Here is a 21960-nt window from a genome sequence, read left to right on the forward strand (position 1 = left end):
CTGGAAACAATGGAACTGTTTTGGTAATTTCCTTTTCAATGTGGCGTCTCCATGGATAAAGCTTCTTCCTGAGTCCCCTGACTTGCTCTGTCATATCGAGTATATCTGTATTCCCATCCTGAAGTTTTAGGTTCAGTGCACTCAATTTGCCAAATACTTCCACCAGGTAAACGTTCATAGTCAAGACATCCACAGTACACAGGCAATCTGCAAAATCTGTTTTCCCAAGGAGGAAAATTCTGATTTCATTACACAATGCAAAGCTGTGGCGGGGAGCCCAAAGGAGCCCTTTAAATCCCACCCGCAGCTTTGGCAGCTGAACTGGGGCCGGCATTTAAAGGTCCTGGAGCTCCACGGTGGCTGGAGCCTTGGGCCCTTTAGTTCGCCCCAGGGGCTACCAGCCACCTCTGCAGCTGGGAGCCCCCTGAGTGATTTAAAGGCCCTGGGACTCCCAGCCACAGCTGGTGCCCCGGGGTCTTTAAATCTTGAGGCCATGCCTCTTCTGGATGAGGCCCATCTCCCCGCCCCATGACTGTGGCCGTAACGGTAAGTCCTGTGAGTTACTTTCACCCCTGTTAATTCTACACATCTATTGCTTCTGGGAGTACAAGGGTCTCGCCAATGGTGTGTGCTTGTTTGTATTTTGCAATTCGCATGCCCACAACATAAGCATCTTCTAAGTCTCTTTGAAAGGTGATTGCTTCTTTAGGCATCCCCACCACTACACCCTCCTCCTGCTTTAATTCTTCTTATTTCTGAAGGGGAAAATAAATCACAACTCTTGTTTACAAATTCTGGGTGTTTGGTTTCTAAATGTCTCTGTAGTAGACCTGGCCTCATACTTTCATTTGCTAACAATTGAAAACAAATGCCATATTATGGTATGGCCTTTCCACAGTAATATGGAGACACAAAAATCCAAACATAATGTAACTATTATCGTATTGTCTGCTTTCCTTCCTTGTCTGTTCATTATCATCTTCAGTCAAATGTTTGCTATGTGTAGGCTTAGCACTTGGTAAAAATCATTCCTTTGTAAAGAGTCACAGATTCCAAGGCCAGAAAGGATCATTATGATAATCTAGTCTGACCTCCTGTGTAACACAGGCCACGGAACTTCCCCAAAATAGTTTATAGAGAATATCTTGTAGAAAACATCCAATCTTGATTTTAAAAATTGTCAGTGATGGGGAATCCACCACGACCCTTGGTAAATTGGTTAATTGTCCTCACTTAAAAAAAAATTACTCCTTACTTCCAGTCTGAATTTGTCTAGCTTCAGCGTCTAGCCATTGGGTCATGTTAGACCTTTCTCTGCTAGATTGAAGAGCCCATTGTTAAATATTTGTTCTCCAGATAGATACTTATAGACTGTGTGATGGGATATGCATACCCCGCACTAGGCAAGAAAGGGTTAATCCCACACTATGGGCAGAGAAAGTCCCACCCCTCAGACCATGCTGGGCATGCTTCAACTGCTATGCTGGTATACAGGACAGCAGCCCAGCTCACTCTGGGCTGGCCACCAAGGAGGAAGGATGCTTGGTGGAGGCTCCAGCCCAAGAACCACTACAGCCCTTGCCTGCGGGAGCTGGAGCTCCCGAGACCCAGAACAGAGACCTGTTGCCTACAACTGACCATCTGGAGTCAGTGTCCCAGGGAGTTACCTGCGCCAAGGAGCCTGGAGACCCTGATGTCACATGGTAGGAGGTGGCCCAGGGAGGTGGAGTGAGTGGTATCTCTCACCCGTATAAGGTCAGCATGTTGCAGTAGGATCCCCACTGAATGGCTGTTGAATGCACTCACTGCTGACAGGGCCCTGTCAGTGGAGTCAGGCGGGCCCACTACCTCACTACCCTGGGACTCTCTACCCCAGCCGCCACCCGCATTGGGTGGTGGTCCCTGGATCTGGCCACTAGGCCACGCAGCCCTGTACTTGAGGGCTGCTAGATTGACTCCAGTCACTAGGCTGCATAGCCCTGAACCCAAGGGCAGCCACTTTGACTCTGACCATTGAGCCGCACTGCCTTGAGTCTCAGGGCCCTAGTCTGGCAGACTGTAACCACGGTGCCACCACATCCACAGTCCACCCTAAAGGGGGACAGAGTATCATACACCGCCACAGACTGTAATCAAGTCGCCCCTTTACCTCCTCTTTGTTAGACTCAAGGAGCGCAATCTATTTAGCTTATCACTCTAAGGCCTGGTCAACAGTAGAAAATTAGGTCAACATAACTATGTTTTTCAGGGGTGTGAAAAACGCACATTCCGAGCGGCACAGTTGAGCTAACCTAAGTCCCTATGTAGACAATGCTAGGTTGATGGCAGAGTTCTTCCATCAATCTAGCTACTGCCTTTCAGAGAAGTGGATGATCTACACCGATGGGAGAACCCCTTCCGTTGGTGTAGATAGTGTCTACACTGAAGTGCTACAGTGGCACAGCTGCAGCACTGCAGTTGTACGGATGTTGACTTTCAAGGGTATACAGCCCCTAAGGTAGGTTTTCTAATCCCTTAAGCATTCTTGTGGCTCTTCTATGAAACCTCTGAAACCAATTATCCACATCCTTGAACTGTGGACACCAGAACTGGACATGCTATTCCATCAGCACTCGCCAACATGCATGATTCTCTTCCCTCAGTCCCTTTCCCCCATCTGCTCGTGCTTCTGCTTCTGCTAATGATGACAGCACTGGAACCCTCTCTTTGCTCTCTGCTCCTGCAGCGGGCTTTCAGCCAAGCGACTTCCTGCTGAATGTTTCCACCCGCATGGAATCTCTCTGCTGAAAGCCCCCTGCAGGCACAGAGGCCACAGAGAGGTTCCCACCCAACCCTTGCACCAGCATAAATTGCAAACGCAAAGAAAGGGCCAGATTAACTTTTTGTGGGCCCCCATGTAGTCATTGTGAGCTCCGAGTGTGGGCCTGGTGTGGCAGTGCCATTGGTGCCATAGTATACCTGGTACTGAATCTCAGAGACATTTTTCATTTTGATCACACGCCTTGACATGACTATATGCATTGCCATACACAGCTCCCTCAGCCCCCAGTTTTTCCCATTGAGCTGTACACCCATGTGGGTTTACCAGCGTCTACAGTGAGCAGAACTTTCATAGTGATCAGGGAAACTCCCCACCGATTTATCTCCTTCCTCATTCAGACCTTCTATAGCCATGTCTCCAGTACCCGCCTATGTCACCAGTCACTGTATGTGGTCCTAGTCTCAGCTCAAAATTCTAAAGCAGATACCTGATCAGTTCTGACAAATCCCTCCCTCAGCACCCATCCTGCCATGTGAGCAAGCCACTAGCAAAAACCATTTCCCAAAAGTGAAAACTTAGCCCTTGGGAGTCGGAAAACACCAGCCTTTCTCCCTCTGCTCCTATTTACATGCTAGTCTGCTACCTGATCACCACTACCTTTCCTCATACTTATTTCCTTTCTACTTCGGACATGCTCCCCAACCAGCTGGAAGCTCCCTCTGCAAGCCTGACCTGCTTCCTCTTTCCCTGCTCCTCTTGACGTTCCTTTCCTACTCGTGACCTCTGTTCCTTCAGGTTAACTCCACTTTCTTTATCTGCTCCTAGCTTCATGGCCCCCAGTAGTCACAGAGCCACCTGCAGCTTCTCTGGCTATAGCCATGGGGCCAATTGACAGAGGTCAGCCTCAGCTAGCTACAGGGAGGAGGAATAGCTCAGTGGTTTGAGCATTGGCCTGCTAAACTCAGGGTTATAAATTCAATCCTTGAGGGGGCCATTTGGGGAAAAAATCTGTCTGGGGATTGGTCCTGCTTTGAGCAGGGGGTTGGACTAGATGATCTCCTGAGGTCCCTTCTAACTCTGATATTCTATGATAGCTGCAGCTGCTAGCAAGGCAGGGGTGGCAATTCCAAGGCTGAGCATGCTCGAACCTTGCAACAGAAGCCCTAGGGACTCTAAATCCTCAGCACTGGCCCTAGGCAGCTACAGACTCTGCAGTTAGGCACTTCCCTCCTCTAGGCCATGGCTTTAAGTACCTGAGATGCCCATCACCTGCAGCAGAGGCCACCAATTCCCACACACTCCTCAGCCAGCACATAGTCATGCAGCCTGAATTGTTTTGGAGGCTGGGGTGCCAGGAGGTTCCCATCCCTGAGCAGCAGCTCTGCAACAAGCTCACATGCTCCCCTCCGCTGTGGGACCAGGACCCTGTGATGACAGTGGAGTTACCCTGTGTATAACCAGTTCTGTCCAAAGCCTCTTGAAATGAGTAGGAGTCTTTTCATTGTCTTTAATATGCTGCGTATAGAAGCAAAGGCCCCCATTCTAGACTCTAGGAGCAAAGTGCATTCTATGCGGCACTGGTTTACTATTGTAACAGGAACGTCTCACATTACCTAGTGAATAAGGAACACCTCCTACAGCACCTAACTTTTTCCGAGAGGTTTCCCACCCAATTACTTAATATGAACCTGCTTCGCTTACAAGGACTGAATACATCAGGTAGGACGGTTACAAAAGCAAGGCACTTCTGAATGCAGTATGAATTTTGGATGTGCGCAGAACACAGACAGGACTGGTTCCTGCATGGTTCCAAAACTGCAGTAAAGTAGAACCATTTTCAGCTTGTGTGATTGGAGGATATCTGGAGCCACATTATAAGACTTTCCTCCATAAATGAAGAAAAGTTGAGGTGCAAATTTGCCAATGCAATATCACTGTCTTCCTTTTAAACAAACAAAACTAAAAAAAAATGGTAATGGCTGTTGAAAATAGCAATTCCAGTCCTAGTTAGCACTGGGAAGACCCCAGCATTTGTTGCTCAATTTTATCCTACTACTTCTACAGCAAATTACAGTGGATCAGTATATTTGATTTGGGAGAAATGAATAACAGCTGCCCAAATTGAGTTTGAGCCCTCCTGAATTTTGAGGGTGTTCAAATCTGGAAGGCACAGGATAGATTTCCTTTCTGAATATTGGATAAATCTGGAAAGGAAAAGTCAATTTCTGCTTCCATGGCTCAGATGTGGAAATCCTCCTGCGTGCCTGGTACTGTACCTAAAGCTGCCCAGGTCCAGTAGACCCTCCCCTCCCTTACTTTTCATTTTAACTTCTCCTAATGGGGTCCACATACCTCCCTTGCTAGGCTTCAGATAGTGGGGGGCACTGTCCATTCATTTCACCCAGTTCCTTCATTGGGGGTGCCAGGCGAGGTCACACCAGCATCCCTAATCCAGTCTGGGGAAGTCTTCTGAGGGTGATATCTTCTACTCCTTGGGCACACTTGTTCCCCATTCACACTGCCACCTCCTTCTAGCAGTCAGCTCGCCATTCACAATAAGCTGCAGTGCATGGGGTCTCAGTTTCTCCCCTCCCTCCCCCTCCCTTTCCTGTTGATAGTGGCCAAGGGAATGCTGGGAAATGTAGTTCCTGCTCTGCTCCAGGACAGGCTCTTTAGGAAGGGAGCTGGCCAAGGAACTACAGCTCTCATGCTGGATCCTGTTGCTTGGAGGCTTTGCTTGTGCAGTGCTGTGAGAGCGGAGGAAACGAGTGTTATGGGCTCCCTTCTGAGCTTGGACCCGATGCTGTTGTAAATCTGGTACTTCCCAAAGATAAGATGCAGGTAATTTTTAAGCCTTGTTTAATAATGTCATAATAATAATAATAATAGTAATTAATAATTAATAATAAAAAAGGCTATCAAAAATTTTCCTGCAAACATTTGTGGCTGGCTCTCCCATGAACTGGCTCCCCAAGGAAGCCTGTGGCTCACAGTTCGGGACACATTCAAGGATGATGATTTCAATCTCTGCTTACATAACAACAACTACACATCCTTGTTGCATGCCCAACCCCCTGAGCATGATGGGACTAATAGGCCAAAATGTTATTCACTTGCCTCTTCCCTAGTCAACGTCACTTACAGGGTCTCCGTCATGCATGGATTTTCTGATGGCTAATGCAGGCTCAGAACTGACTGAAGCTTTCCCCCCACTCAGGACATTTGTAGGGTCTTTCTCCAGTGCGCAAACCAACCAAAGATATTCCCACACTCAGGACATTGGCAGGATCACTCTCCTGTGTGGATTCTTTGGTGTTCAGTAAGGGGTGCCCGCTGTTGGATGCTCTTCCCACATTCAGGGCACATAGAATATCAGGGTTGGAAGGGACCTCAGGAGATCATCTAGTCCAACCCCCTTCTCAAAGCAGGACCAATCCCCAGACAGATTTTTTCCCCAGATCCCTAAGTGGCCCCCTCAAGGACTGAACTCATAACCCTGAGTTTAGCAGGCCAGTGCTCACACTCTGGGCAGTTATAGGGTCTCTCTCTTGTGTGGATTCTCTCATGTCTGAGAATGCATGAGCTGCCACAGATGCTTTTCCCACATTGGGGGAACTGGTGGGGTCTTTCTCTTTTACATGGCTTCACCAGTGCTCAATAAGGTGTGCATGGTGTAGCTTTTCCCACAGTCACTGCATGTGTTGGGTCTCCCTCCAGTGGGGATTCTCTGAGGAGTAGTTCCTTTCATTTTCTTGGCCACTCTGCTCCTGTGAGTGGATTTATTCCCTCTCTTTCCTGGCTGGTTTCCCTGTGTGCCTCTCTACCCTGTGCTGACTCTCCTGGGCTTCTCTCTGCTTAGGACGGTGGGAAATGTTCCCCTTTGCTCTTCCTGATATCATCCCATGCCATTCCACTTGCTCAGTGCCTTCCTACTGAGGGGACTTCTCCTTGTTTTCACTCACTGTCCAACCTGGTGCTGGGACAGAGAGAGAGAATCCAGACAAGGGAAAGGGAACCTCAGAAAAGGGAATGGGAAAGACAGGATCTGTGACACAGGGACGCACTGGTGCCAGCTGGCAAAAAAAAAAAAAAAAAAAAAAAAAAAAAAAGGTTTTGTCAGGGATCTTCTTGGTTGGATATGTGCATAATAGTTCACCGAAAGGTGGCATGTTGAGTTCTCTACCAAGAGCCAGTAGCCCACTGGTTTTCATAAACATTGCAAAATGTATATATGGATAATATTTAAGGAGTTATGTATCTATACTCAGAATTATGGTGTTAAGGTCTTGGAGTTCAGATAGGTTGCCAGGAGATGACATACTTCGGAGATGTTCCTTTCAGGCAGGAGGTGACCTGACACTTATCTCCCTGTTTGGCCATTTGTGTATTGTATATTGTATATGCATACTGAGCATGACTTACGAGGAGAGGCTGAGGGAACTAGGATCATTTAGTTTGCAGAAGAGAAGAATGAGGGGGGATTTGATAGCAACCTTCAACTACCTGAAGGGGGTTCCAAAGAGGATGGAGCTCGGCTGTTCTCAGTGGTGGCAGATGACAGAACAATGAGCAATGGTCTCAAGTTGCAGTGGGGGAGGTTTAGGTTGGATACTAGAAAACACTATTTCACTAGGAGGGTGGTAAAGCACTGGAATGGGTTACCTACGGAGGTGGTGGAATCTCCTTCCTTAGAGGATTTAGTTGGTGTTGGTCCTGCTTTGAGCAGGGGATTGCACTAGATGACCTCCTGGGGTCCCTTCCAACCCCCTTCTAAGAGCCAGGTGTGAACTGAGTGACTGTGAAATCTACAAGAGAAGAAATCTACAGGAAGAAACAACTGTGAGGAGGGGAGGAGTGTCCTGTTCTTGAGTATAGAAAAAGGGTTGGTCTGGTATACCCTGGAGTTCCAAAAAGACACATTGAAACCCTCACCTAGGGGGCAAACCGACAGTATGATTATCTCACGAAAGGAGGGCCACAGGTTGGACTAGATGACCTCCTGAGGTCCCTTCCAACCCTGATATTCTATGACTCTATGTAAGCACTGCAGGGATTTTGGGTGAACAATAAATTTATGAGACATGAGAATATCTTGTTAATTAGATCTAGGTTCTAGATTGTGAGTTACGATTTTATTTTATATGTACCCCTTTGTTCCCAACACTTCTACTTGCTACTACTTGGATCTCTGTGCTTTGTTAAATAAACATATTCTTAAACATACTATAAACAAATCTAAGTGCTGTGATTTAAGCAGAGCAGTGACCTGAGGTGAAACTGGTAAGCTGGAGTATACTGCTCCTTTGGAAGCCGCAGATCAGTGACTACTGTATGTGTCCAGTGGACTCTGGGAGGACATCGGTGAGGGGGTGCTGTCTGCCTATTGCTAACCTGCAGAGTGACGGGGGCCTGTGAAGCCAAGAGGGGAGTGCTTGTGTTACCTGTGTCTGATAGCGCTGTGGAGCTGGCCCCCGGCAGGCACAGACAAACCTTCCTCACACTAAGGGCGGGTGGTAGCGAGCTGCCTCACAACCCAGGGTGCCCCAGAAAGTGTCAAAGCATCAGACACAAATGACTGCTGGGGAAATTGAGCTATCAGGCACTGAACCCCAAAGTCCCTTTCCAATCGGAGATGGAGCCAGGGATCAATTCTGCTGCCATGTCCCACCTGAATATAGATGAAGGGAGGGGCTATAGCAGGGGCGGCCAAACTTACCGACCCTTCGAGCCACATACGACAATCTTCAGAAGTTCAAGAGCCGGGGCACAGCTGCTAGAGTTCAGCCCCGCTCCTGCTGAAGCCCCAAGCTCTAGCAGGTGTGTCCTGCGGGGATGGAGCCCTGAGACCCTCTTTCTTACTGGGCAGAAGCCCCTAGCCCTGCCACCCCGCTGCAAGGCAGAGGTCCTGACATCTCCCCCGCCCCAGTCTGGTAGGTGGAGAATGGAAGCTGGCATGGGGGCTCCACAAGCTGCACTTTACCTGTCAAAGAACTAGATGTGACTTGCAAGCCACGGTTTGGCCACCCCTGGACCACTGCCAGTAAGTGAATCTTTCCCTGCTAGAGCCTCTCCTCACCATGCCCTCCCAGCCCTGGGCGGGCAGTGCATGCCCCCGCCAGCATCCCCAAGCACAGGGCAGGCCACCCCAGCGCCTCCAGCCTTCCCCCACCCCCCGAGCACCAGGCAGCTCGACCCCGGCACCCAGGGTTCCCCAGCCACCCCAAGTCCCGGCCACCCTAGCCCAAGCCCCAGCACACTGCTTCTGTGAAGAGGAGCAGCCTGCCTGGGCTGGGACCAAGGGGAAGGGCAAGCAGGGCTTTGGGGAGGAGCATGGGCGGGGCCATGCCGGGCCGTTTAGGGAGGCACAGCCTTCCCCACCCTATGCAATGCACCACCCATGCCCTGGACTATAGGGTCAGAAAGGACAGGTGAAAACCCATGAGTGATGTTCACCGTGAAGATACAAAAATTGGTTTCTGAGTCAGTTCAGCCAACACCTCACCTGTGTGGGTGTCCTTTGGGATCTCCCTTTCCTTGTAGCCCTGGAGAGTATGTCAGGTTTGAAAATCAGAAAGCCTGCCTGGGCAGCAAGGAAACAAGTGTGGATCATGTGGGTTAAGGACAGTGTTATTCCAGACCCAGCAGCTGAATGGCCCAACCAGAGAGGCTCCTTCTTTGCCCCCATCCTACAAGAACTGGGCTACAAGTGGTATAATACCCCATGATGCACTCATCTGGAGCAAGGCTACTGAATGTTTCCTCCCACAAGGAATCTCTCTGCTGAAGGAGTGGAGAGGCTTTCAGCAGCAGAAAAGTAAGACGCAGACTCATAGATAAGACGCAGATTATTTTTAAGCCTAGTTTGATAGCCTTTTAGGAGGTTAAAATCAGGGGCATACCTATTAAACAATTTTCCCAAACACGCGTGGCTGGCTCCCCCAGGAACCTTTCATGGCTGCCAGTTTGCCATGGCTCACACGGCTTTACATGGTCCAGGATGGTGATTTCATTCTCTGCTTACATAACTACTGCATGCCCTGTTACGTGGCTACTCCAACCTTGCCCAACCCTGTGAGCCGGGCCATCCCTAGGGGAGTGCGTGGCCCAATACATTAGAAACTCAGTGCTCCCCTCTGGCTCCGTCCAGGACCTGCCCCCACTCCACCTCTTCCCTCAAAGCCCTACCCCTGCCCTGCTTCTTTCTGCCACACCTCTTCCCCACCCCTTCCCTGCCCAGTTATGCCCCTTCCCCAAGCGTGCTGCACCTTTGCTCCTTCCCCCTCCCTCCCAGCGCCTTCTGATGCTGCAAAACATCTGTGGTGGAAGGGGGAGGTGCTGATCAGCGGGGCCTCCCAGCAAGGAGAGGAGGTTCTGGTGTGGGGGCTCCTCCTCAGCCCACCTGCCCACCTGCTGCTTGCCTCTTGTTCACCTCCTCACCTCGCTTGTCCGCCCGCCTCTTGCCTCATCTCCCCACCCACGGGGGCCCCACAAGGCACAGGGCCCAAGGCACTCACCCCGATTTGCCATACCCAAGGGATGGCTCTGCCTGTGAGTTTGGTGCAAATCACCCATGGTGCTGTTCACTTGGCCCATTGCTAGTCTGGTCACTTATGGGGTCTGTGCACTGGGTGGATTTTCTGATGCCTAATACAAACTAAGAAGTAACTGAGGCATTTGCCATACTCCAGGAGATTTGTAGGGTCTCTCCCGTGTGTGGATTCTCTGGTGTTCAGTAAGGTGTGACTTCTTGTGGACGCTTTTCCCAAGAACTGGACAATTATAGGGTCCTTTTCTCTTGTAGATTCTCTCATATCTGAGAATGTATGAGCAGCTGCCGCTTGCCTCTCGTTCGAGGTACTTGTGGGGTCTCTCTTCCATGTGGATTCCCTGGTGCTCAGTACGGTGTGCATGGTCATTGTAGCTTTCCCTGCACTCACTGCATTTGTAGGAGTTCCCTCCCATGTGAATCCTCTGAAGTCTGAGCTGAGACTGAAGCTTCTCTCTCACTCATTGCATTTACCACTCTTCGCCATGTGGATTCCCTGGTGTGACACGTGGCCAGAAAGGGTTAAGCAGCTCACAGGCTAAGTGACCCAGATTCAACCTTTAGCGACATGTTAGAAAAGTATGTAAATGGTAATTAGGGTCGTTCCACGTTAGCTAGGCTAGAGCGTTGAAATGCAAACCTGTAGTGTTAGAGAATTAGAGGAAATACTAATTGTACGTTTACATCTATATTGTTAGATGTTAGCCAGGTGAACAGACAATTACTGTCTATTACTATAGCTATTGATTCAGAGATCAAAAGGGACGGTTAACAGTTAGATGAACTGTAAGTGTGATAATGTTATTCTCTATATGTCTCTTTAAAGTTTGTGATGAACTGCTTAATGGATAAATCACCTTATGTTAATCCATGTAGTTAATTATCGGTATTGTTCGGGAAACCAAAAGTTACATCAAAAGCTTATTGTTCATTCAAGAACTCTGTGCTGTCCAGGAACTGTATAAACAATTCATGGGACCTGATTCTTTCATCTCAAATTTGCTTCTGCTTTATCTGGGGAAGTATTGAGCTGCAAGATTGAAATCCCCAGTCCCATCTAGAATACCCTGGTATGGAACATTGGACTAAAATGATGGACTATTTCTAGGAACTCCTCACAACTCCAAAGCTTACCAGGTCTACTATACTACTGTTTCTCTCCCTCCCCGGGGCCACCTCTGGCTGCAACACTCTGTGTCTCCCCTGTGCCTCGTGTCCCCACTCACTGCCCACCCAGGGAGATCCCCCGGGGCTGCAGACGGGAACTCACCCTGCTCACACACGGGCCAGAGTCAGGCTCAGGACCCAGATGTCCTGGGCTGGAATTGGAAGACCCCCTCCCTTAGCCCAGCCCTACAGGACTTGCAGGGTTTGGAGACTGGGAACATGTTGGGTCCATTTCCGATCCCCAGAGCCCGGTGTTCCACTCCTTGCCCAGGGCTGCACCACATGGGGAGGGGCACTTGGGATGAATGGGAGGGGGACCCCTATAGTGCCGCCACTTATCCCTCCACCCACTCTGCTCCCCATATCTCCCAAAGCCTCCATCCTCTTCTGCTGCCAGTGCTCTCATAGTACCCATAACCCCACACTGCATGATGACTCCCTGTGCCATCTCTAACTCCCCTGCCCCTCACAATGTCCCATGGTGTCTCCCCAGATCCATATGGTGTCACCTGCTCCCCCTCTCTACACACGGCCCCTTTGCTCACCAAACCCCTGCTCTCCCATACCCTCCCATGTCTCCTCAACCGGCACAATACCCCCTCCCCCCATGGTGTCTCCCCAACCCCACACAGTGCTGCAGTGCCCCCTGCTGCTTCCACAGTGCTCCTGCCCCTCCATGCCACCTTGCTGCCCTCTGCCCCCCCAGTGCTCCCCAACCCTGCTCCTCTAGTGCCACCCAACCCCTTAGTGTCCCCCACTTTATCCAATCCCCTATTCTCCCCCACACAGTGCCACTCCACTCCTCCCTGCCTCCCCCATTCTCCTCCTGTCCCCCATGGTGCCCCTCCACTTCAAATCCACCGTCTTCCTGCTCTGCACAATGTGCCCCTGCCACACTGCCCAGCATAGTGTCCCTGGCACCCCCTTCCCCTGACTCTGCTTTGTGCTCCCTACCCCACATGGAGCCCCCTCCTAGCCCCGCAGTGTCCCCAGTGGTGACCCTCCTACCCTGCACAATGCCCCCACTGCTTCCACAGTGCCCCTGTCCCCCACCCACTCCTCCAACCATACCCCACATGGTGCCCTGCTACCCCTTATCCCTGCTGCCTACTACTCCCACTATATCCCCCCTGCAGTGCCCCCTCCCCACACACTCGTCCCTGTCTCCCATGGTATCTCCCCACTTCTGTCCACACTTGTGCTTCTCTTGGTGAAACTTAATGTCAGTCAGGGGTGTGTTTTTTCACACCCCTGACCAACAAAAGTTTTACTGACAAAAGTGCTAGTGTAGATATAGTCTTAGAATCACTAAATCTGGATAGGGTCCAGAGGGATCTAGACAAATTGGAGGATTGGGCCAAAAGAAATCTGATGGATAAGTGCAGAGTCCTGCACTGAGGAAGGAAGAATCCCATGCACTGCTACAGACTTCAGACTGACTAGCTAAGCAGCAGTTCTGCAGAAAAGGACCTGGGGATTACAGTGGATGAGAAGCTGGATATGAGCCAGCAGTGTGCCCTTGTTGCCCAGAAGGCCAACAGCATATTGAGCTGTATAAGTAGGAGCATTGCCAGCAGATCGAGGGAAGTGATTATTCCCCTCTATTCAGCACTGGTGAGGACACATCTGGAGTATTGTGTCCAGTTTTGGTCCCCCCCCCCCACTACAATAAGGATGTGGACAAATTGGAGAAAGTCCAGCGGAGGGCAATGCAAATGATCAAGGGGCTGGGGCACATGACTTATGAGCAGAGGCTGAAGGAACTGGGGTTATTTAGTCTGCAGAAGATAAGAGTGAGGGGGGATTTAATACCAGCCTTCAACTACCTAAAGGAGGGTTCCAAAGAGGATGGATCTAGACTGTTCTCAGTGGTAGCAGATGACAGAACAAGGCGTAATGGTCTCAAGTTGCAGTGGGGGAGGGCTAGGTTGGATATTAGGAAACACTATTTCACTAGGAGGGTGGTGAAGCACTGGAATGGGTTACCTAGGGAGGTGGTGGAATCTCCATTCTTAGAGGTTTTTAAGGCCTGGCTTGACAAAGCCCTGGCTGCAGGGCCAGTGCAACCCATTAGGTGACCTAGGCAGTTGTCTAGGGTGCTAGGATTTGGGGGGCGGCATTCGGGTCCTTCGGCAGCAGCCATGGTGGCCGGATCTTTGGCCACCCCGGTCGTTGTTGGCATTTAGGCGGAGGGACCTGGGGCAAGGAGGCGCGGGGAGAGCCGCCTGCAGCAAGTAAGGGGGGGGCGCGGCATGCAGGGAACCGCTCCCTGCCCCAGCTCACCTCTGCTCCACCTCCTCCCCTGAGCACACCACCTCGCTCTGCTTCTCTCCCTCCCAGGCTTGTGGCACCAAGCAGCTGATTGGTGCCACAAGCCTGGGAGGCAGGAGGAGTGGAGCGGCAACAGCATGCTCAGGAAGGAGGCAGAACAGAGATGAGCGGATGTGGGGAGCTGCCGCACGGCTCCCTGGGCCAGGGGGAGCAGCCACGGGGGGAGGACGGGGTCAGAGCAGGGGGGCGGAGAGCTGCCACAGGGCTCGGGTGGGGCACAAGGTGGAAGTTTCACCTAGGGCACGAAATATCCTTGCACCATCCTGCCTGGCTGGGATGATTTAGTTGGTGTTGGTCCTATTCTGAGCAGGGGATTGGACTAGATGACCTCCTGAGGTCTCTTCCAACCCTAATATTCTATGATTCTATTATTCTAACTGAACAGAGACCCTGGATTTATGGCTTATTACAACAATCAGTAACCCACTAGGTCCTTCTTTGTCCTATGACTGCAGACGCTGCAGTGCAGACATGTTAATAGGCTACCCTACCTTGAATTGTCCCTTGGAATATGTGCTAACTAGTAATGCTGAACAATCTGTTCTACCTTGCATTTAACTGTGATGCTCCGAGTACCTTTCCCAGACCTGAAGAAGTGGTTTGTGTGGCTCAAAAATGCGTCTATCTCACCAACAGAGGTTGGTTGGTCCAGTAAAAGATATTACCTCACCTACCTTGTCTCTAAGTGGGTCAATCAGACCTGTTCTCTGCATCTCAGGTAGACTAATTTAAATCAACAAGCAGGAAACCTTAATTTAAATAATCAGTTTTAATCTTTTGTACTCTTTAGTTATTTCCCTCCCAAAAAAGGGTTGATTCTCCTTGCTTGGCAACCATTATAACATGTTCATTTGCAATTAAATATAGCCTTTACAGTAATTTTTTGCTAATCAGGATACACTATGTCTATGCACATTTATTTAAACAGTTATATAGCTTAACAATTCAAAATATTAATTTTTAGATTTTGTTATGTGAAAATTTTGAATACTTTTCTTATTTACTAGATGGTTAGTTATTCACATATGATTTGTGTCAAGCTGCATTTGGATGGCAATTGGAATTAAAATAAAGTGGACAAAAATAGCATTTTAAAATTGTTTTTCGTTAGTTAAACAAAATCTTAAATATGCTGGATACATAAAATAAAGGGAGGCTATTTTAACCTGCTTTGCATTGAAAATTAAGTGAATTATTTAACAAGTGCAGTATTGTTTGTAGTTAGTGAATTGAATTGTTTGTTTCTGGTAACCATGTGCTTCAAATTGTTAGAACTAATAGATCTCACCATCTCACACCTCATTTTTATTCATAGATTGGAAGAGGAAGACAAGTTTTCCTGCTTTTTCAACTCCCAATCAATTTCTTAACACTGAATGAAATTATCACGTAACTGAACTAACAGCTGTACCACACTAACCAACCCATCTAGTTAACATGATACAAGTTGCAGAGTCTTGTGCCATCTTATAGACTAACAGACGTATTGGAGCATGAGCTTTCGTGGGTGAATACCCACTTCGTCAGATGCATGGTATTCATCCACAAAAGCTCACGCTCCAATACGTCTGTTAGTCTATAAGGTGCCACAGGATTCTTTGCTGCTTTAACAGATCCAGACTAACACAGCTACCCCTCTGATACATGGTGCAGGTTATGCATGTTGACAAGGCTTTAGGGGCTAAAGATAGATCCACAAAAGGACTTAGAAGACCCCTAACTGCCATTTTAAGGGCCCAAAGCCAACATGTAGCCACCAATGAGATCCTCCACCCCCACCCGGTGCAGTAGCTGCCTGTAGGCACCTGAAGTCTCACTGTTAAAGTCCCTGAGGCATCTACATTTCTGCCACTGAGTACATGCCTATCTCATACATAAGCTCCCTGGGACCCTCCAACCAGGTGTTCCCTCCCCTATCTTACCTGAGAGGCCTCGGCTGGTAGCTGTGCTCAGTACAAGCAAATTTCAATTTATTTATTTTTAAAAAGGGAGTTTTCTAGCCCTCATAGTTGGAAAGAAGGGTTGGAATCTGTGACTCCTAACATCTCAAAACTCAGAAAGCAAGTACAAAAGAAATCTAACAGGTCTGCACTAGCTCACTCACGAGATAAGGGCTGGATGCAGGAATCACAGCGGGACGTTCTCTGCCCTGAGTTACAGATTAATAGATGTTAAGGCCAAAAGGGCCATTAGGGCTGTCCAATCTGACCTGCGTAATGTAGGCTGGAGAATCCCACCATGGAATATCACTTGGGATCAGGTCTTGGTGGTGTCTCTTCCCAGCAACAGAGCAGAACCACCCCACGCTGCTGCACCTTAGCCTTTCCTCCCTCCCAGAACTGCACCTACTCCCTGAACCACTCAGCGTCTGACGTCTGTGAGCAGTGAGTGCCGTCCCATGCCGGCCACCCTGCACCGCCTGGGCCATCAGGGCACGTGGACTTTCCTGTGATGGGCAAAGCAAGAGTTCTCACGGTACATGAAGCACTCATGGTATGTGACGGGGCGCTCGCCCGTGTTCATGCACTGATGCCAGATGAGCTTGGAGAGACGGATGAAGCTTTTCCCACACTGGGGGCACTTGTTGGGCCTCACCCCTCCGTGGCTGAGGCAGTGCACCAGCTGTTTGGACCTGGAGATGAAGCTCTTCCCACATTGGTGGCAAAGATGCAGCCGGTTGACTGCGCGGGCCCCATGCTCGAGAACACTGGAGCCTCCAGTGACACTCTTGGCGGTTTTGATGTAAGGCGTGGGCCATGCAGTGGTGCATGATGGAGTTACTCTGGAAGAGAAACTGACTGCAGTCAGGGCACTGGTAGGGCCGCTCCCCCATGTGCAGGGCCTGGCGCTCGATCAGATTGTAACCCAGCTGAACTGCAGCGCACAGGCCCTGCACTGGAATGGCTTCTCCCCAGGATGGTTCCTCCGATGCATCTGCAGGGCCGAGGTGGTGAGGAAGCTTTTACCGCATGTGGGACAGGGGTGGCACTGCTCCCACGTGCTCAGCGGCTGTGGGGAGGGGACATGCGGCAGTGCCACCCTCTTGGGAGCTTTCTACTGCCACCACCTCAGCTCCATCTACCACGGCAGCCATTTTACCAGTCCTACCTGTGACAAGGCATGCTGGGAAATACAATCCACCATGACGGCCATCTAAACAGCCTTGTCTGTGGAAAAGCATGCTGGGAGAGAGGGCTGGGGGAATATAGTATAAAAACCAATCCCCTTTTGGCTGCCTATGAAGAAGTTGGAACTTAAGTGCCTAGAGTGGAAGTCATAGTTTTTGGCGTGAAATCCAGCCATTTCATACCCGGCTGTCGGAGCAGAGGCAGAACTCAGCAGGGAAGGGAAGCACAACTTGGACCTTCTCGGGGCCAGAGGAACCTGCTCCTGGTCCTTATTTGACCTTCCATTCTACTTGGGTCAATCACACATAACCCCCTGAGCCCTCTGGACTCAGCCAAACAGCCTGGACTGCCCTAAACCAATGGAAAAAAACACGGAATGAGGCAATCAGGAATTACAGCTGCTAGACCAATATATTTGATGCCATTCCAATCCCTCCCCATTTCTGTAGCGGTATTTGTAGACTGCAGTTCTTAGGGCAGCGCTTTGCCTTCTGGTCCAGTATCTGTGCAATGTCTGGAGCGACAGGCCCTGCAATGACACTGCATGCAAAATATAACAATAATAAGCAAATTAGCTCCAGCACAAGTTACTTTCTTTTAATGCACCGAGTGAGCCAGGGCAGTGACTCTCTCTCTGAGGCTCAGTTCCTCACCTAGAAAAGAACAAAAATAATCCTTCCTTCTGTATTGTCTATTTAGAGGGTAAACTCTCTGTGGCAGGGACTGTCTCTCACTTTCTGTCTGATCTCAGGCACTGTATGTCTGTGCAGCAGCTGGGCACAACGGGCCCTGATCTCAGTTAACCATAGTATAATAACTTGAAGGGGACGTGGCACGCCATTCTCGGACAGCCTCAGAGCACTAATCCATCCTGTCTCTAGCTGTGAACAATCCCTGATGCTTCAGAGAAAGGGGGACATAGAGGAAATGAAGAATACATCTGGCCAAACTGTGCATGGAGACAAATATTCCTTCCTGACCTCCTCAGTGGCCGTAACCCTGAAGCATGATATTTGATTATAGCCATTGTCTTAGTGCACAGCTGCATGTTTGTGAGCATGTTGAAGGCAGTGCAGGCAATCCTGTTCTCCCCATGGCCTATGAAGGAAGGGGATTAATACAGGGACTCATAAAGATTGTGAGGCAGCTGACACTGTGGTGATGGGGTCCATAGAGCTAAAGTGGCTGGGCTGTAATAGACTCATGTCTTGCTCTGACTGGTGGGTTACACGTGCAGGATATCTCACCTTCAGAGGAAGTTTCCTCTCCCAAGGTAGAATTTGGGTCTCCATAAAGCAAGGCTGGTTGGATCCCTGAAAATGCTCTTGGGTTTGTGTGGTGTATTGAGGACTGTGTTTGCATTACAAGCTATCACTTTAAGAATTTTTTTTTCCTGATCCTGTTTGCAGACTAAGGGGCTCTAGAGGGGAGTGTGTGATCAGTCAGCCTAGAGCAAGGTGGGTATATTGGGCCTCACTGCCTTAGGGAGCATCCTGCTTTGTCTCTCTCTGTTTTGGGATTCTTGAGGAGTGTTATTCTGAATTCTAGAAATTAAAGTAACATCACATTGCAACCTTCCAGCAAGAGATTTTTATGTTTTTATCTCATTTCTGTGCATGTGCCATGAACGCAGCACTCTGTTTTACAGGGCATTGCCATATAGTGGCATGATGGCCTCAGTAAACCCTGTGGAGAGACTGCAGGATGAGGCCAAGTGCAACATCTGCCTGGAGTTCTTCACTAATCCGGTGAGCATTGACTGTGGGCATAACTTCTGCCGTGTCTGCATCGGTCAGTACTGTAGACGTGTGAGGTGGAAAGCCCTGTTCACCCTGCCCAGTGCCCCATCTGCAAAAGGAAATTCAAGAAGGACAACTTCCGGCCCAAATGGCCGATAGCCAACATGGTAGAGAACATCCTGAAACTGAGGGCTGTGAGGGGAGAGGACCAAGCGGGGCCGTTCTGCCAGCATCACCAAGAGCATCTCAAGTTGTTCTGCGAGGAGGACAGGAAGGCCATCTGTGTGGTGTGCTGGGAGTCCCAAGAGCACCGGGAACACAGGGTGGCACCCGTGGAGGAGGCTGCCCAAAAATACAGGGTGAGAGTCTGCTGGGTGCAGGGGCTCCTGGATGCTACTCTGCTGGGGAGCTGGGTGCTAATCACAAGCACTGCTGGGGTCTCCTCTCCACTGCTGAAACTTTGTTTGAAAGGGGCTACAAGTCTTTTCTTGTGTTTGAGAAAACGCTTTTCCCTCAGCAAGCTGGGCTGCTTATCTATGCCAGGGGCAGGCCCTCAGGCTACCTGGTTCAGTTCCCAGCTCTGACACAAATAGACCAAACAATGGCTTTAGGGTTTCTTCATTGCAACCAAGGGAACTTTTCAGGGAGGAACATGAATATTTTTCACAAAATTGTCCATGTTGAACAAAAACACAACATTTTTTCTTTGGGGGGAGAGGAACTTCTAAGCAAATCTTTGGACAGGCTTTATATACAGGGGAGCCTGTGTGTGGCTAATGGCTCACTTTTACTGGTACACTAAGACACCCTGGCAACTGATCCCAGGCAGAAGCAGTGGAAGTGCCCTAAAAGTGAGAGGCCCCACAAGTAGTAATAAGCTCGATAGTATTCATCACCATGCAATTTTGACAGGTTTCCACGCCCCTTTTAGGGCTTATGTCCCGCCTTCCCACCCCCCGTTTTGGTTGGCGCTGTCGGCCATTTTGAAAAAATGTGTGTGTGTGTTTGACTAGGGGAAGTGTATTAAATATCAGGGTGGATTAAGAGAAAAGTTAAATAATATTGAAAACTAGGTTTATAAAGGGAATTTACTACGTCAAAACCTGTTTGTTAAGCACAGGATAAAAAAGCATTGAATCTATTCAATACCAATGTAGGTTAAGAAAAAAACATTATAAACTAAGTTTAAAAGGATAATTAAGTGAAGCAAAACCTGTTTTGTAAGGACATAAGCAAAAACTATAAGGAAATACTTAAAAACTAGGTTTAAAAAAAATTAACCAAGGCAAATCCTGTTTGGGGTGCCCTGGGTAAAAAAGTGAATAAAAAGGGATTGAAACTATTGAATGCCAACATAGGTTAAAAAAAGCTTTTTAATATTATTAAGTAATATTAAAAGCAATACAGCTAGGTTTAAAAGGGGAATTGACTGAAGCAAAACCTGTTAAGTAAGCACATGGCCAAAAACTATAAAGGGGTACTAAGAAAAAGGCTTTTAAAAACATTAAAAACTAGGTTTAAAAGAAAATGTACTAAGGCAGTGTAATAAAAGTGAATAAAACGTATTAAAACTAGTCAATACCAATGTAGGTTAAGAAAAAACGAGGTTTAAAAGGAAAATTGACAAAGAGAAAGCCTGTTCGGTAAGCACAGGGTAAAAACTCTATAAAAAAGTGGCTAAGAAAAATACAATAAAGCTCAGGGTAAAATTTAAAAATGTTTACCTTTGCAGTCTTTTTGTAAAACGAGGCAGCTTTTCTGGTTTAACCCTAGTAAATAAAACACATTAAAACTAGTTAATGCCAATGCAGGTTAAGAAAAAAACGAGTTTTAAAAGGAAAATTGACCAAGGCAAAGCCTGTTTGGTAAGCCCGGGGTAAAAAAGCATTCAATATCAGTGTAGATTAAGAAAAAAGAGCAAAGATAGAGAGCACGCGGCGGAATCAGAATGAGACAGAGAGAGAAGCAGGCAGAGTCTGTTTAGTAAGCACAGGGTAAAAAAGCATTCAGAATCAGGGCGGGTTACAAGACAAGAAAAGCGAGGAGAGAGTCCGCTTTGCAAAGAGCAAAGATAGAGAGCACAGGGTAGGATTAAAGAGAAAGAGAGAGAATTGTTACCTTTGCCCGTCTTTCTGTAGAATGAGGGAGATTTCCTGCTTCTGACACTCTCCGGCTTGTTATCACCGCTTTTGGATCGGCCCAATCAGAGGTGGTTTTACAACAGCGTCATAGAATTCATTTTCCTGAACCAACCAATCCTAGTGTTTCAAGAGTTTAAGCAAGAGCCAGCCCCCTCCTTTCCCCCCTCCCCTCCTCTCTCCCCCCGCCCTTTTAACTGTTTTTTTCTTATCTAAAGAAACAGACCCCTAGCATTTTCCCGCCACATAGCCCTTTTACAAAGAGTTTTTATAAAAGTTAAAACCATAAGCTTTTACTAATACACCATTTTTAACACATGTTAAAATTACCTTAAGTTTTGCAAAGGAATAAAAAAAACACCCCCTTTGTATGTGTTGTAATAAAAAGTATGCAGAAGCACCCTAGGTTTTTTTAGTAACAGGCGGTTTATATATTCCTTATTTTGTAGACCACTGAATTAGAGAGAAGACAATTGCTTCTTTCCCCTGCTTTTTAACAAACAGAAGTGAAAGTCTTGTAAAGGTATAAACACTTGAAAAGACATATCTAAATGAAGACACCTTTTTTTTATTTAACCCCCTTGGCATAAGTGTTTCAATGAAAGAGTGGGCAGAGGGATTATTATAAAAAAAGTTAAAACCATAAGCTTTTAGTAACAAACAATTTTTAAAAGTTTTCCCCTAGGTTTTAAACAGAGGTTATTTTTTAGTAAAAACAATGTGAAACTGCAGCAAAGCGCCTGTTAGCAAAGCAGCCTCTGTGAGTTAGTGAATCAGAGATAAGAAGGCTGCTTCTTTTTCGTGCTTTTTAACAAACACAAGTTACAATTACATTAAGTTTTGCAAAGGGAAAATGACTGGAAAAGACAAACCTAAGACACAACCCTTTTGTATGTGTTGTAATAAAAAAGGAGCAGGCAGAAGCACCCTAGGTTTTTAGTAACAAACAGTTTATAAACCCCTTATTTTGTAAACCACTGGATTAGAGAGAAGAAGATTGTTTTTTTCCCCGCTTTTTAACAAAGAGAGGTAAAAGACATGCCAAAATGAAGGCACTGTCCTTTGGTATAGGTGTTTTAATTAAAAAAGAGCATGCACAAACAGTTTAGGATTATAAAAGTAATGTATAGTGACAAAAAAAAAAATTTTC

At 48.1% G+C, this 21960-nt stretch overlaps 1 long non-coding RNA gene and 1 pseudogene across 1 annotated transcript; one reads left to right on the forward strand and one right to left on the reverse strand.

The window, feature by feature from the left end:
• Window positions 1-17193: 17193 nt before the first annotated feature.
• Window positions 17194-20968, reverse strand: LOC115651492. Its single transcript, XR_004000355.1, has 3 exons — window positions 20791-20968; window positions 20397-20441; window positions 17194-17284 (listed from the first exon to the last, which is right to left on the reverse strand). It is a non-coding gene; the product is annotated as an uncharacterized LOC115651492 (long non-coding RNA).
• LOC115651483 overlaps window positions 17280-21960 on the forward strand; it is a 34216-nt pseudogene continuing 29535 nt past the window's right edge.

The sequence above is a fragment of the Gopherus evgoodei genome, chromosome 4, assembly GCF_007399415.2.
Source record: "Gopherus evgoodei ecotype Sinaloan lineage chromosome 4, rGopEvg1_v1.p, whole genome shotgun sequence".
NCBI classification, from domain to species: Eukaryota; Metazoa; Chordata; order Testudines; family Testudinidae; genus Gopherus; species Gopherus evgoodei.